Source organism: Protopterus annectens, chromosome 2.part0, assembly GCF_019279795.1.
Source record: "Protopterus annectens isolate FY-2018-M chromosome 2.part0, PAN1.0, whole genome shotgun sequence".
NCBI lineage: Eukaryota > Metazoa > Chordata > Ceratodontiformes > Protopteridae > Protopterus > Protopterus annectens.
Genome location: NC_056728.1, coordinates 318569355 through 318585018, shown reverse-complemented (window position 1 = coordinate 318585018; position 15664 = coordinate 318569355).

Below are 15664 nucleotides of genomic sequence, written 5' to 3'. Positions count from 1 at the left end.
GTACAGTGTTAAAGTGGATAAATGAAAAAGATGAGAGATTAGTAGTACAACTGTATAAATATAAGTATGATACATTTTGGGTTATGGTAAAAGAGAAAAAGAGCATATAAATGAAAAAAAAATGAAATGTTACCAAGAAAATATATTTTTTGTGGAAAATAAAAACTGATGATTTAGAAAAATATAGAAAAGTATGGTCTAAGAATGTAATGATAAAATATTACTATGTAAAAACCATGGGAAAATCTAACAGATGAAAAATCAAAGCTATAAAAATAAGAAGCAAATGGCATAATCAGAAAATAGAATGTAATTTTTTGTGGAAACTGGTAATAGATAAATTGCCAGTAAAAGGAAATATACCATATAAAAAGAAAAGGGATAGAATATGTTTACATTGTCAAAAAGAAGAAACTACAGGACATGTGCTTTTGAAATATAAAAGAGTAAAAAAGTTATGGGGAAAACTATGTAAAGAAGTTTTTTTGGAGATATAAAAGAAGTGGATAAAATACACATGGATATGATTAAATATGGATATTATAAGAACAGAAGTAAAGACTGTATTAAAAGAATAGATAAAAAGTTATTTTATGCTTTATGGGTTATATGGAATGAAAAGATAAAGTATGTTTAATGGTAAATGGATTTCAGCATTAATAAAGTAAAATCAGATGGTGATTATGGAAAAAGGAGTGGGGGTCTAATAGGAGTGAAAATGTAGCATGATTGTAAGGGAAATTATAAATATGTGTAAACAGATTTGTATATTTATATAGTTGTAAATATAGGTAAATATTTGTAAATATGTAAATATTTTGTAAATAAGAGTTATTTTTGTATATAAATAAAGGACCCCTACACTTTTCAATGGGTGCTGTGGGATCTTTTACATCCACCTGAACTACCACTGACTCAAGCATATAGGCCCTCAGTTTACATCTCATCTGATGGATGGAACACTCAAGAGTGCAGAATCCCCCCTTATGCTGCACTGCAGTGTCAGTAATTGATATACCTGGTATGGGAACAGAATCAACAGCCTTCCGCATCAAAGATGAGTGTGCTACCTGTTGCACCACTGACACTTTAGAGGAACTGGACACTGATATGCATATATCTGCAAAGCATTCTTCTTCTTTCGGCTGATCCCGTTAGGGGTCGCCACAGCAGATCAACTGTTTCCATTTCTTCCTGTCCTCTGCATCTTGCTCTGTCACACCAACCACCTGCATGTCCTCTCTCACCACATGCATAAACCTTATCTTAGGCCTCCCTCTTTTCCTGTTACCTGGCAGCTTCATCCTCAGCATCTTTTTCCCAATATACTCTGCATCACTCCTCAGAACATGTCCAAACCAATGTAATCCTGCCTCTTTGGCTTTGTCTCCAAACCTTCCAAACTGGGCTGACCCTCTAATATACTTATTCCTAATCCTGTCCATCCTCGTCACACCCAGTGCAAATCGTAACATCTTCAACTCTGACACATCAAGCTCTGACTCCTGCCTTTTTGTCAATGCCACTGTCTCCAACCCATATAACATAGCTGGTCTCACTACCTTCTTGTAGACCTTCCCTTTCACTCTTACTGGTACTCGTCTGTCACAAATCACTCCTGACACTCTTCTCCACCCACTCCATCCTGCCTGTACTCTCTTCTTCACCTCTGTTCCACACTCACGATTACTCTGAACTATTGATCCCAAGTACTTAAACTCATCCACCTTCGCCACCTCTACTCCCTGCATCCGCACCATTCCTCTATCCTCCCTCTCATTCACACACATATATTCTATCTTAGTCCTGCTGACCTTCATTCCTCTCCTCTTCTCTCTAGAACATATCTCCACCTCTCCAGGGTCTCCTCCACCTGTTCTCTACTCTCACTACAGATCACAATGACATCTGCAAACATCATAGTCCACGGGGACTCCTGTCTGATCTCGTCTGTCAACCTGTCCATCACCATTGCAAATAAGAAAGGGCTCAGAGCTGATCCTTGATGTAATCTCACCTCCACCTTAAATGCATCCGTCACTCCCATCGCAGACCTCACCACTGTCACACTACCCTCGTACATATCCTGTACCACTCTTACATACTTCTCTGATACTCCCGACTTCCTCATACAATACCACAACTCCTATCTAGGCACCCTGTCATATGCTTTCTCTAAATCCACAAAGACATAATGCAACTCTTTCTGACCTTCTCTGTACTTCTCCATCAACACTCTCACAGCAAACATCGCATCTGTAGTTCTCTTTCCTGGCATGAAACCATATTGCTGATCACTAATCATCACCCCCCTTCTTAACCCAGCTTCCACTACTCTTTCCCATAACTTCATGCTGTGACTGATCAGTTTAATCCCTTTGTAGTTACTACAGCTCTGCACATTACCCTTATTCTTAAAAATCGGTACCAATACACTTTTTCTCCATTTCTCAGGCATCCTCTCACTTTCCAAGGTTTCATTAAACAATCTAGTTAAAAACTCCACTGCCATTTCACCTAAACACCTCCATGCTTCCACAGGTATGTCATCTGGATCAACAGCCTTTCCGTTCTTCATCCTCTTCATAGCTATCCTTACTTCCTCCTTGCTAATCCACTGCACTTCATGATTCACTATCCGCACATCATCCAACCTTCTCTCCCTCTCATTCGCTTCATTCCTCAGCCCCTCAAAGTACTCTTTCCATCTGCTCAACACACTCTTCTCACTTGTGAGTACGTTTCCCTCAGTATCCTTTATCACCCTTATGTGCTGCATATCTTTACTAGCTCGGTCCCTCTGTCTAGCCAGTCGGTACAGGTCCTTTTCTCCCTCCTTAGTGTCCAACCTTTCATACAACTCTTCATATGCCTTATCCTTAGCCTTTGCCACCTCTCTTTTTGCCATGCACCTCATCTCCTTATACTGTTGTCTACTTTCTTCATCTCTTTGACAATCCCACATCTTCTTCGCCAACCTCTTTCTCTGTATACTCTCCTGTACCTCTTCATTCCACCACCAGGTCTCCTTGTCCTCCTTCCTCTTTCCAGATGTCACACCAAGCACCTTTCTAGCCATCTCTCTTACTAGCTCTGCTGCAGTTACCCAGCTATTTGGTAACTCTTCACTGCCACCCAGTGCCTGTCTTAACTCTTCCCTGAACATCACTTCACAATTACCCTTTTTCAATTTCCACCATTTGATCCTTGGTGCTGCCCTCACACTCACCCTCCTCTTCTTGATCACCAATGTCATCCTACAAACCACCATCCTATGCTCCCTAACTACACTTTCCCCTGCCACCACTTTACAGTCTCCAATCTCCTTCAGACTGGCCCTTCTACATAAGATATAATCCACCTGTGTTCATCTTCCTCCACTCTTGTCTATCACCCTATGCTTCTCCTGCTTGTTAAAATACGTATTCATCACAGCCATGTCCATCCTTTTCGCAAAATCCACTACCATCTGACCTTCTGCATTCCTTTGCTTAACACCATACCTACCTATCACTTCCTCATCCCCTCTGTTCCCTTCACCAACATGCCCATTGAAATCTGCTCCAATCACCAGTCTATCACCCTTGGGTACAGTCATCACCACTTCATCCATCTCACTCCAAAATTTTTCTTTCTCATCCATCGCACACCCAACTTGTGGAGCATATGCACTAACAACATTCATTACACCATCAATTTCCAGCTTCATAAACATCACTCTATCCACACTCTTTTCACCTCCAAAACACTCTTATCATACTGTTCCTTCAGGATAATGCCTACGCCATTTCTTCTCCCATCCACACCATGATAAAACAATTTGAAACCACCTCCGATACACCTAGCCTTGCTCCCTTTCCATCTGGTCTCTTGCACACACAATATACCAACCTTCCTTCGGTCCATCATATCAGCTAGCTCTCTCCCTATACCAGTCATACCGCCAACATTCAAAGTTCTGACCCTCACTATCACAGTCCTAGCCTTTACCTGCCTTCGGGCATGCCTTCCCCCTCTTCTCTTCCTTTGGCCAACAGTAACCCATTTTCCACCAGCACCCTGTTGGCCAACAGTACTGGTGGCGGTCGTTTTTAACCCAGGCCTCGACCGATCTGGTGTGTATTTCTGTACTGTTGTCTGCATGTATGATTTGGCAAAATTTTATACCGGATGCCCTTCATGACGCAACCCTCCCCATTTATCTGGGCTTGGGACCAGCACAAAAAATGCACTGGCTTGTGCATCCCCAGTGGCTGCAAAGCATTCAGTTAATAAAAAATAAGTATTTAGAAAAGCAACTTCTTACATTATGGTTTCAATACTCTATAATCACATATGCAAATTTTCAGTGTAAAGTGTTCAGCCTACTTGACCTAGTAGACAGTTTGTGCCTAGGAAGAAAGAATTTCCTATTGCTGTATTTAGCACAGATACATAGTAGCCTATACATTAATTTTCATAGTGAGGCAGTATGGGTTCAGTCTTTCATAATGTCATGGCAGGCATTTTCAGTTACAAGAAAAGACTTAGGAGGCCATCCTTATCAGTAAAATAAAATGCAAAAAAACAGTACACCTTTTGCATCAAAATCTGTATAATTTGATATTGTGTACAGTAAGGAGGTTATACCCAACTGCAAGGGTTTATTTACACTCACATAAAAAAGTAACCAATACACTTTAAAGTTCTTCCTGCTCGACTTACATGAAATAAAATGATACTTCTCAGCTGCTTCTACAATTCAGATAGAATTAATCCTTTGCAATTAAAGAATGCAACACAAATGTTAGCTAACTGGCCTTTATAAAGTACTTTTTTTATTCTAAGAAGCAGACAAATTTAATGTAAACCAAACTGCACTTAACATGAGGAAAAACAAAAAAACAATGTAAGTGTTTCAGTGATAAACACATGTATCCCAGACTATCACAGAACAGCTTTATCTGGCAGCTTTCACTGACTCAGAAGCAACTTTTTGTATATTTGAAACTTATGTAATTCAACAGTGGTAATTTAGTTACAAATGTGTAGTTGCCCTAAAATATATACACTGGCAAAACAAAAAGGATGGTTAAAAAAGAATTTTGGAGTATGATGGTGATATTAGAAATCAAAGAATGTCTAGCCCCAGTGGCTATCCTTTTTTTAGAAGAGCAGCATCAGTTATCTGATTTAATATTAATGGTTATTTTATAGTAACTGACTTATTTAAGACTGGTTACAACAAAAAGACATAAAGTATCAGTCCTGTAGCTCTAAAGGGCTAATGGGAATATAGGATGGCAGGTGTTTACTTTAGAGGGTTGATTGTCTAATTGAATTGTTTGTATGTGGTTTAGAATGTAATATATACATATATAATAGGTTTAGAATGTAATATATACATATATAATAGGTTTAGAATGTAATATATACATATATATATATATATATATATATATATATATGGGTCTACTTTCATACACCGAACGTACGAATCACCGACACACACATCCCCGACCCCAAACAACCGACAACACACACCGACACATAACATACCGAACAACAAAACACCGACACAAAATACGCCAAATACACAAGCACACAACAACACATCCACTAACCTAAACCTAAACCCTAACCCTAACGTCCGACACCATCGCACACTTCACCTACCTGCACCCTAACCCTAACTGACTTACCCACCTAACCCAAGCACCGACACCATCGCACACTTCACCTACCTGCACCTAACCCTAACTCACTTACCCACCCCTAACCCAAGCACCGACACCATCGCACACTTCACCTACCTGCACCCTAACCCTAACTCACTTACCCACCTAACCCAAGCACCGACACCGCCACACTTCACCTACCTGCACCTAACCCTAACTCACTTACCCCTAACCCAAGCACCGACACTATCGGACACTACACCTACCTGCACGCTAACCGTAACTCCCTTCACCCGTCCCAAAACTACAGTCCCTCACTATCACACACTTTCCTAACCGAACCCTACCTCCGACACAAACACACACTCCTGTCCCACATCCTAACCCGACATCCCACAATTTAGACACTTACCTGACCGCTCCTAACTCCGTAACTGCAGCACCTCCTCATGTCACGATCGCACATTTCCCTTGTCGGCCTTTCGCTGTCGGTGTGGCTAATCTCCCGTATAAACCTACCTGTCGGTCATTTAGTCTCCTCTTCCCGGTGTATATAATCGGTTTAGGTCTAAGTAGACCCATATATATATATATATATATATATATATATATATATAATATGTGTATGAGTGTGTGAAGAAAATGACTATGCTATGTTCACCTGGAAGGCTGTAAAGCCAGGTGGCAGGCACTTTTATTGATAAAATAAGTTAAGTTTTAACATGAAAGTGTTTCTTTAAATAGTACTTTTCTGTTTGGGACCAGGAGTGTTTGCATATAAGCTGTGTAGCCTTGACATACAGTGTGAGTATCACTCTTTTTACAGTCAGACTTGGATTTTTACAAGGGATTTTTACATTTTGTATGTGTTTCCATCCATGGCTGAAGGAAGTTCTGTTGAAGTAGAACTGGGATACAAACCATGTTCAGTAAAAGAAGTTAGTAATGAATGCTACAAGCAAATTATTTAAGTTGAAAGTAATCCGTTTATAACCTTGAACTTTTCACAAGCATCTGTGAGCCTGGAAGGAGCCACAGTTGATATGTCTTTGTTTACTAATAAGTTGAATGACTTAGAAAACAAGATTTATAAATTGAAGAAGCTACAATGGCAAAGGTTCCACCTAGAAGCTTGCCTGCATCATAAACTAATTCCTAGAAGCTTATGGGTTTTCTGTATGCCTACTTATAGTGACCAATACCCTGAACTTTTAAAGCGCTGGCAAAACCTTAACCTGGAGCTGAGTTACAATTACATGCATTTGCTGCTTGACTTTTTAAACCTTTTGTGGCAGCTTTAATGGTGGAAATAGATGAAGAGTTTGCTATTATAAAACAGACTTTTGTACATTAATGTTGTTTACAGGAAACAGAATGGATGCTTGATAATATAGCTACATTTGATATTAAAATGCAGCAGCAGAAGAAACTTAAGCTGCTGAGGGATCATAACGATTTTGTCCTTGGACATGTCTCTGTTTGGCCACAAGGGGGTGATACGATCAGTAACCAACAGAACTGTTTTGCCCTCAGCAGCAGTAACAACGAGCAGAAATTATCTATCTGTTAATGTCTCCACTGCTGAAGCAGTGAAAGATGCAGGTTGTTTGGTTTCTTATAGCAGTGATTTGACTAATGCCCCCCCCCCCACTTGAAGGAACTGGCACTAAGGGGTTAGGAGCAAAACTGAAGTGACCAGACGTTAAGGCCCCCTTCAATTTAGGGGATATAAGCCCCAGCCTACTTCCGGTTTTATCAGCTCCCCTGCAGTGGCAGAGGAAACAGAACAGGCAGCGATCAGCAAGGAGAGAGAGACTGAAGCGACGAGCATCGGACGACAAGTCTTGGAGTCCAGCACAAGGCAAGAAGAAAGGGAAATGGTGAAAAATCTTGTTTTTAACATTTCCTCTAAAGAACTGATTGCAAATGAATTGAGACTTCTGAATAAAGGACTCTTTTATTTCAGCAGTGAAATTTATGTACAGTGATGTAATGTTGAATGTGCGTTATTTTGCTCAAAATGTTATGTTAAAATTGTTGTTTGGGGGATGTCCTGCTCAGGTCAATAAGTTTAAAAAGTCAAGCTTAATTAATCCACCGTTATACCCGTTATTAACGGCCTTTGTTAACTTGTGTGAAAATGACCTTGTAGGCATTGTATATAGTAAAAAAAAACAAAGATGAAATGGTTTTATAATCCGAGTCCCAATGAACTGTCAGCACTGCACCAACTCAGTTTAAATGATAAGATATGCATCCACCCTGCTGACAAGGGCAGTGCAGTTGTAGTTATGGAATCAGTCTTTTATTATGGAGCAATGTTAGAATATTTGAGTGATGATAATGTTTATGCACACATTGACTTATTAGAAGCCAAGAGGCAGATTAATGTGTTTCAGAGTGAATTGAATGAAATGCTGATAACAGGGATCTTAACATATGATCTATATACATATTTTAATATTGATGAACCTCTGTTTCCCAGTATAAATGGCCTCCCCAAAATACACAAGCATGCTCGGTCACCTCCAATGAGACCGACAGTTGCAGGATAAGGGTAGATAATGAAGCCGTTATCAATCTATGTGGAAGACAAGCTTAAGTTAGCATTGATTCAAGCACCTGCAGTGTTGTGGGACACAGAAGACTTCTTGGTTAGTTTGTATGGATGCTTGAATGAGTATCCAAGTAGAACAGAGTTGCTATTAGTAACATTAGATGATAAAAGCATTATTTACAATCATTCCCAATGACTATAGGGTTAGATCAATGTGCTCATTTCTGACTGACCACACAGAGTATTCAGCAACACAAATTAACTTAATTGCCACTCTGTTGTTGTTGGCTTTAGAATGTAATATTTTCCTCTTCATAGATTTATATTATCTTCAGAAGTTGGGCATAGCTATGGGCACGGCATATGCCAATAGCTACGTCAACTTGGTTATGGCTTATTGGGAAGAGACACGTGATTCATAATCAGAGGTATAAAGAACACATCATCTTTTATAAAAGATTTGTTGATGATGTGTTTCTTTTACGGAAAGGTGATATACATGAGTTTCATACTTTTATAGTTTATATAAATAATAGTGCTGCATTTTAAAGTTTAGCTTCAAAACTTCTACCTCTAATATAGAATTTTTGGATGTGTTAGTTTCTAAAGATTTGAATGGTACTTTTAATACTGAGATTTATAAGAAACCATGCTGGAAGAATAATAAGTTGCATCGGTCCAGCATGCATCCTAGTTATATTTTTAGGAATTCTATGAAGGAGCAATTTTTAAGGGTTTCCAGATTACATACTGATATATGTGTAATGAACCAAGCTTATGATTTATTAAACAATGAGTTTATAGAAAGGGGTTATAAGGAGCAAGAGGTGCAACCAGTAGCATTTCATGCCAGAGAACTTAAAGATACAGTAGGGCAACCATTTTTTTCTGAGAATGGCGGAAAGAAAAATATTAATTAAGAGCCAGAAGGGAAGATGAGGTTAGCTCCTACATATTCCAGTAATATTGGGATGATATTGGGATGATATGTGATATTCTTAAATGTAACAGGCCTGTCTTATTGACTGATGATAAAATTAAGAGTATAGTTGGATCCTGTCTGGTGTTTGCTTTTAAAAATGCTCCCTCCTTGAAACAAAAATTATGTTACATGAGAGAAAGGAAAATTAGTAAAATATCTGATAGGGTAGGGACATTTCCCTGTCTTTCATGCAAAGCTTGTCAACATATTTCTCTGAAGAATTATTTTGTTCATCCAGATACAGGAGCAATTTTTAAGTTTAATATATATGATGACTGTACCAGTACTAGTCTGGTTTATTTGGCCACATGCAAAAAATGTCCTAGTTTTTATGTAGGAATGACAGGTAGAAGGTTAAAAGAGAGGGTATTAGAGCCTTCAAGAGACATAAGAAGGGATGTGCCTACTAATGCTTTGAATAAACATATTAAGCAGAAAGAAGGGCACACATTTGAGTTTATGGTACTACACACTTTTAATGTGAGTCCCAGGGGAGGGAGCATTCAGAATAGGATACAAAAAGTGGAACTACACTGGATTATAACTTTGCAGGTTGACAAAAGATTTGGCTTGAATGAAAGTGTACCTTTAAAACCCCTTCTGGTAACACAGAGACTGATTCATTGATTGTTAGCTACTGGAACTGCTTTAATTGGTTAATTAGGTGCTTAGATCTGTATTTAAGAGTGTTCGTTACTTGTATATTTTATGGTCTGATGACATTTTGTACAAAAGCACTTGCCTGAAGTCTTGGAATAAATCAATGCTTTTCTTATAGCCTTGGTTGTCATACCTTGAATTTGGACTGTACTTAACTTCTTGTGGAGATCAGTGAATTTTGGTGGTGCATTCATTTTTATCTGCCGGATTTTTACAAGATAACCAGAAATTCCTTTCTGAAATCTTGTTTATTACAATAGCTAGAGAGATATGAAAATTATGCATACGGGTATATTCATATTTTAAGTAATTCTTTATCTGTCAAATTGTACAACTTACAGAGTAAATATTAGTGAAACTTTTCTTTGGTATTATATAAGGCTTCAGCTAATGTCATGCAATAGTTTATAAGTCACTTTGTTCTGGAGCAATGAATGTACACATGGACATACTGCATATCTTCATAACTGATAGCAAACATCTAGCACCATCTCCAGTATAATGCATTATATGAGGACAATAACAATTAATTATTCTGTCTTAAACAATGACATTTCATACTACGTCTGTTAATAACATGTAACTTACTTAAGAAAATATGAATAACAAGTTAGAAACAATGGCTATCTTCATTGCACTGCATCCTAGATTGACAATCTCTTCCATATGCTCTTATTAATAAGTAAGTCACTCAGCTTCAAAAATGTCTTGATGATATAGAGCTATGGGAGTTAAATGGAAAATACAAATAAAAGATGCTGTAGATGTGAATGAGTTAAAGCAGGATCTCTCTAGAAGAACATCCCTTCTTAATAAATATAAAAAAGCAATGATTACAGTTTCTTATGAGTTAAGATAATATAAAATGATTTATAGGAGCTATAGAGGTAATCTGTGATTTGGCAGTTCAGGTTCAGATCTTAGAAATGCAGTGTATGCCCTGAGGATTGTAGATTGAGGGACAAGACAAACACTAGAACTGTTCTCGATAAGTTCATGTGAACATTGTAAAAGAAGAACAAAATGAAAGATTTTTTTCTTAAAATATTTTAGTTAAATAAATGTAATAAGTGCAATTGTTTACTTATTTATTGATTTATTGTTTGCAATTGGGTAAGAGATCTGATCTAATGGAAAGTTTTCATCCAGGATCTGGAAATAAACAGAAAATAAAAAACACACAGGTAAACTATACCATGTAACAATAAAGGTAAGCAGTGTTACCTGGCCACTGTCATTAACATGCTGATGTCATGACAACGACAACCATTCCTGGCCCCTATGGCACAGAGAGATAAAGCCCTAATTTCACCCCAGATGAACTGTGTTCGACTGGTGGCATGAACACTGAGCAGAGCAGATGGCAAGGATGGGAGTGAATGGTAACATCAGCTCATCCATCCTAGGGGGTGAGGAGGCAGTTCAGTTCAATGCATTGGAGACACCTGCAGGAATTTGCGGAGTGTATCACTCACAGTAATGACACTAAGGCACTTGGTCTGGAGGTTGGGCATTCATGGAAGCATGAATGTACCTCCTGAGATAAGCTATCACACAGCACACAAGCTGTTGAGTGTGTGGGGATAGAGCAATCCTCTGGATTAGCTGATTGGCCCAATATATCAGTGGTACTAAAGCGCATGTCTTCCTCTCACTCTCTAGCTCTCTATCTCAGTGGCTACTTTGCAAATGTATGTGCCCTGCAGTGGCCTGATTAAGATGGGCCATTTTGCTGATGTAATTTTATTTTACATTCAAGTGTTTTGCCTCCCTGATGTAATTTTTATAGGGAGACAGTCCACTTGGGTGAAAAGTACATTTACTGTGGTAGTATCACACCAGTGACTACTATGAGAGTAGTGTGATATCTTGCATCCTTCATCTTTGGCTATTGTTCAAGAGCATCATTTTGTCTTTTGCAATGATGTCCTTTGATGTGTGTAAAAGACTATTACTTAGAAAACATATAAGGTATATTTGAATGCTAAATTTCGAACTGTAATTTCAAGCAATATTTTCTGACTGAGTAATGTGGGTGATCTGTGATGAATAACATGCATAAAAGGTGTAACAACACTCACCGCCTAAGTTCAAAACTTTGCAGCTAGGATGAGTGACCTGCCTAGTTAACTTTGTTAATGTCAGAAAAATCCAAGATGTAGTTACCCTTCCCAAATGGTTAATGTGCCAGCTATTATCTGATAATATTTCTCCCATTTTGTCTGCTATATAGATCAGACCATTGGCTGTCTTGAAGTAAGGGTAAGCATGAATTACTGCTGAGAAAAAAAAACACATCTGTGATATCCTGAATGTTATTTCTATGTTTCCTAAGATTCTTGTTTGGTATTTTTCCCCTACCTCTCTGCAAATGACCATCAGTTGCCACCAGCTACTCTCCTTGTTCACCAGGTCTACCAGACCTGACTTAGCATCTGCCAGACTCAACCAAACCCACTTCTGGGGCTGGTGAGGAGAAGGAATATACTGATGCAGTGTCATTGTGCTGCAAGGGAGTATGTACTAACACCTCACCAGGTGCATGTGGGCTTCCATTTATGGTAACCTCCTCACCAAGCAGTATACTGCTTGCAGTGTAGGGCTCACCAGCTTCTTTGAGCTGATATTGTAGCAAATCTAGGCAGCCTCCTACCCCCAGGAAGTTGGCATCTCCACTTACTCTCATCCACCCCTACCTGGTCCCTCCAGCACCTGTGCTGCTAGTTGAACATGGGTCATCAAGGATTCAGTCAGGACTTTATTCCCTGCGACCCACAGAGCCTGGCTCTAGCTGCCATAAGATTTTAGATTCTTACCCCCTCTTTGGGTTACATTAAGAGAGATGTCAGTTCTCCTCTAGGCCTTGTGACTTCTATCCTGGATGTGCGTGACATTCGTCTCTTTCCCTACAAAAGCAGATCCAGCAGTGCCAGAGACAGACTCTCCTGTGCCTTCTTCAAGGTCTAACTCTAAAAGAGTGCATATTCATCGCAAATTTCTTCACCCCAAGTAAAAGCATGTACATGCATCTGTTTCATTTTTATTTAGGGGATATTCCCAGTAGATATTTTCCCACTTCCTGAGAGGTGTTTTTTAATTTACCTGTCTTTTGACCACAAGTCTAAAATCTGGAGAAAACCTTGCCCTACTACTATGTCATAGGCTAAGTTAAGGGCTACTGCCATACAGTGTTGTACTGTACTTAGTACAGTCTGGAGGTTTAACTAAGCTGTAGGGTACTTTCTTTTATCACTATAAACACATGTGATTTCCATTCTATTGTTAGCACTTTTTAAGCAGTTGAGAACGTCTTCATTTCTTGGGGTTTCCATGCTTCTTGTTTCAGGTAACTCCTGCAATTTTCAGTTCTCCACTGCTACATTATCTTTTTTGTACATGATTACAACCAACAAAGCAGATTCTGTAGCTTTTGTTTATAGACTTTTTTCTGTCTGCCTGCATGTAAGTATATGTATCACACTGTATTGTTTTGATAAGGAGGGTCAATTTTTGTTGATACATGTTTCAATCAATAGCATTTGTAACATTTTTTTTTTCAGATTTATGTAGATTCCCACATTCTTTTATGAGTTTACTAATAACTCGACATCGCTTTTCTTTCTTGGTTTAATCCTAAATGCAGCATTACTGGCTTTTTTGTAATGTTTAGTGAGTTGACCTTTTGTGGTAGACTGATAGCTGATTAGCCAGTATATAATGTTCAACCAGTCCACTGAGTTTTTCCATCATGGTAGTGTTTCCCTGGTTAACGCATATTTCAGTTGCGGAGAAATAAGGACTTGAGGAGGCGGTCAACCTCTACCATCTGAATGGCTCATGCAGCAATGTTATCATGTGGTTGGCATGTAGATCCAGCTGAGAAAATGTTGTGCTAAGATGGATGGTGTAACACAGGTTCATGCCAAGATATCCTTCTTTATCTTCTTATAATCATTTGGATCAGTTGGTTCTAGGACAAGTTGGCCTTTTGTGCTCCCCCCAGCTTAGGGATGGTGCAATGATTTTTTGCCTTTTTAGATGATGTGCCTTCATATTCCACGTTTTGAATGTAACTAAGAATGCCTCCAGGTCATTATCTGGGTTTAGTTTTAGTAAAAAATGTTTCACCCTGGTGGCTTTAGTTCCAGTCTAATTGGGACCTTCTGGACTGAGGCCACTTACTCCAGTTAGAATTCTGACTTCCTGCTGCTGAGTTGTAATGGACTGTAAAGACCCTATTATCCATTTGTTGTGCAGCAACATTTTATTGTAGTCTTTGCTACATTTGTCTCTTCACTTCTTACAGATTCTGATGCAGTTGTATTTTTCTTATGTTGTCTGACCCTTATTGTACAACCATGTTTTCATTTAAGCTCTGTTGTGGAGATTCAATACACTGGAAGAGGGTTTCAGCTATTTCCTACATATTTCCAATTGCTTAACTTGCTACAACTAATTGGACAGCAACACTGTAAGTATATGGACTCCACACAAAGTTCACAATTGCCTACAAGTTCACAGTCATTATTTATTTTTTGTGGAGGTGTGGTAGTTGATTGACAGTTCAAACCCATTTGCATCTTCACTCACACATAGTAAGGCTAATAGGTTCATGGGTTCATATGAAGTTACTAGGCTAGCAGTCCTAGATCCTTTATAAGCCTAGCCATATTAATCTCAGGTATCCCCCATTTGTTATTTTTGGGTACTTCTCAGAATGAACTGATGAACACAGCTGGTCTGTAATCAATACTGGGTACCCCTATCCATGAGGGACATGGGTGTCACCCCACGGGTGAATTTGCAGTCTTCTACCAATTATCTAGGTTCTGTTTGAATAGGGTCAGTGAGAAGCTCAGTTTTACGTGAAAAGGAAGTCTATTCCAGAGAAGCGGCAATCTCTGGGAGACATATCTGTCTCTCCAGCATGTCCTGTTAATATCACAGGCTAGGTTGAGATCCTTAAAGTGAGTGACTCTTGTGCCATTTGACTTGCAGATGTGCAGCGCTTCCATTAGGACAGGGTTGGAGATTGCCCTATAGGCCAGACACAAGTCGCCTCTCAGCAGCCTATAAGATACAGAGTAACATGATAAGGCTTTCAGCCTGTCCACGTAGATCATGGTTTGGAGTCCCTGTATTTTCTTATTGAGAAACCTCTGAGGTCTCTCCAGCTGCTGCAGGTGTCTGGTGAGGTACATGCAAAAGAGTGTATTATATTCTATTAGTGGTCTGATGAGAGTCGAGTCCAGTGGAGTTATAACATCCCTTGACGTGGATGCTATGCCCTTGCTTATGAGATGTGCTACATAGAAGGCTTTCCTTGCCACTGTAGAAACTTGGTGGTCGAAGTTCAGATTGCTATAAACCTGTGTTCTAAAGTCTTGCACCACTGGGTTGGAACGCAGGGGGGTGCTGTCAATATTATAATTTGTAGGAAGTTCCATTTTTCCAAAGGGAATAATAATACTTTTTTTGCATTAAATTTTAGACCATGACTTTGGCACCAATCATTTGTTAGTGCTAGCCCTTCTTGTAATATGTTGACATTGTTGGGGGACTCAGTGATTATTCCAAGTTTGCAATCATGAGTGAACTTGGTGAGCCAGATGCCATCTACTTTGGGCTGGACTTCTGAGAAATAGATGCCAAACAATAAGGGGCCCAGCACAGACCCCTGTGGTACTCCACTGGTGACAGGTCTACTGGTGAAGGTGGTGCTACCAATTTTGACAGAGTGTGTTCTGTCAGTGAGTCAATTGGCTACCCATCTAGTAACATAAGGGTTAATTCCCAGCTGGGAGAGTT